The 1,721-nt window shown below is 35.5% G+C and overlaps 1 pseudogene; it reads left to right on the forward strand.

The window, feature by feature from the left end:
• Positions 1-1,590: 1,590 nt before the first annotated feature.
• LOC134364825 (U2 spliceosomal RNA) lies at positions 1,591-1,721 on the forward strand (annotated as a pseudogene).

Raw genomic sequence — 1,721 nt, forward strand, 5'->3', positions numbered from 1 at the left:
GCATTCTAGTTCACCAGAATTTATCTAATAAATTCATTATAGTTGGGTTCATATGATAACAAATCATCATTAAAGAGAACAATTCATCTTATAGCTCTTTTGATTTTTCAGATTTTAGTCATAAAAGTAAAACATAAAGATAACATTTTTGTTTCCACCTATTATTTTAGCTTCCTGTAAACCAAATCTAAAATTATAAATAAAATAGCATTTAAAACTTTTTGAATAAAGAATTATGAATATTATGAAATAATAGCTCTCTTACAAATATCTAGTAAGAAATTATGGAGATCTTTTAAAACTGTTAGGCTTCCTAAAGTAGAGAAAATACATAACAGCACATCAATGACAATAACACAGATATCAATCCTTTGCACACGGATTCATTTTGGAGGCTTCATTTTCCAGTCTCAGGAAAACGTTGTTTATATAAATTTGATTTGAACACAAGAGTCAACCAATTGCACACATATGTGTTTTTGTCAGAAGAGGAGGGTGTGGAGAACTGAAATTCCCCTGTGAGTGCCTGAGGATTCTCTGCAGAACAAAGTGAAAATCTTCAACTGGACAATGTGGATTTGGATGTGTATGACAAATCCAGGTCATCCCAAAGTGTATTACAGACATCAAATCACTGTAGACAGATCTCATTTTAACAATTGAAATTACACCTCATGACACTATTTTCCACCACAGGTGACACTTCTGGTATGTTTACACAAACTTTAGCATATATACATATAATCACTTTTATATATATATATAATCGATTATATATATATATATATAATCAAAGCACTCAGAACATCAAATTTTATTTAAAATTTGATGTTCTGAGTGCTTTGATTATTGGTCTTATCTGAGTTAATCAAAACAGGATTTTAATAAGATCAAAAATATAGATTTCTATCAGAAGCCAACTCCGAGTAAAGTTGTTTTCCTCATGCACACTGCAGCTCAGTCCAAACATATGTCTTCCTCCCCCAGTTTAAGGTGAAATCTGATGAGAAATTTTACTAGGCAAAGGTCAGGGAGGGGAGCAAAGAAAAACAAAGTCTATGGACATACCACCCTTAATGCACATGATCTTGTCTGATCTCGGAAGCTAAGTAGGGTCTGGCCTGGTTAGTACTTGGGTGGAAGACAAGGACCTCTTTGGGTGGTGGCCTTGATCAGTGCCTCCCAGATTTCATTGCCTACAAATTTCCTGGAGATTTTGTTAAAATGAAGATTCTGTTTTAGTAGTTCTGGGGTGGGGCTCTGGCATATTCCTTTCTAACGAAGTCATGCCTGTGAACACTTGCCAGCCACAGGGACTTCATCATTAAAGGACCTAGATGATCACAGAGCCTAGATCATTGCAGAAACAAACCTTGTAAAGGTGACTGGACTGTAAACAGAGTAGCATAAAAAAGTTAGAAGGAGCTAAGGAGAAATGTATACTTGGGTGGGATCACATGAGGCTTTAGAGGCTAGATCAGGGACTTTGTTCTGTACCCTAATCTAAAATGAAAAGGATTGAAGGATATTGTGCATTGTGATTACATATTTAGGTATTCCTTTTGAGCATTAACATAAAAAGTTGTTGTGATCGCTTCTCGGCCTTTTGGCTAAAATCAAGTGTAGTATCTGTTCTTATCAGTTTAACATAAAAAGTTGTTGTAGAGATAGGGCCAGGGTCTGGTGCTCATAGACCCCTCGAGCCCATTCACAAACCCTTC

This window comes from Cynocephalus volans, chromosome 1 (genome assembly GCF_027409185.1).
Source record: "Cynocephalus volans isolate mCynVol1 chromosome 1, mCynVol1.pri, whole genome shotgun sequence".
Classification (NCBI taxonomy): Eukaryota; Metazoa; Chordata; class Mammalia; order Dermoptera; family Cynocephalidae; genus Cynocephalus; species Cynocephalus volans.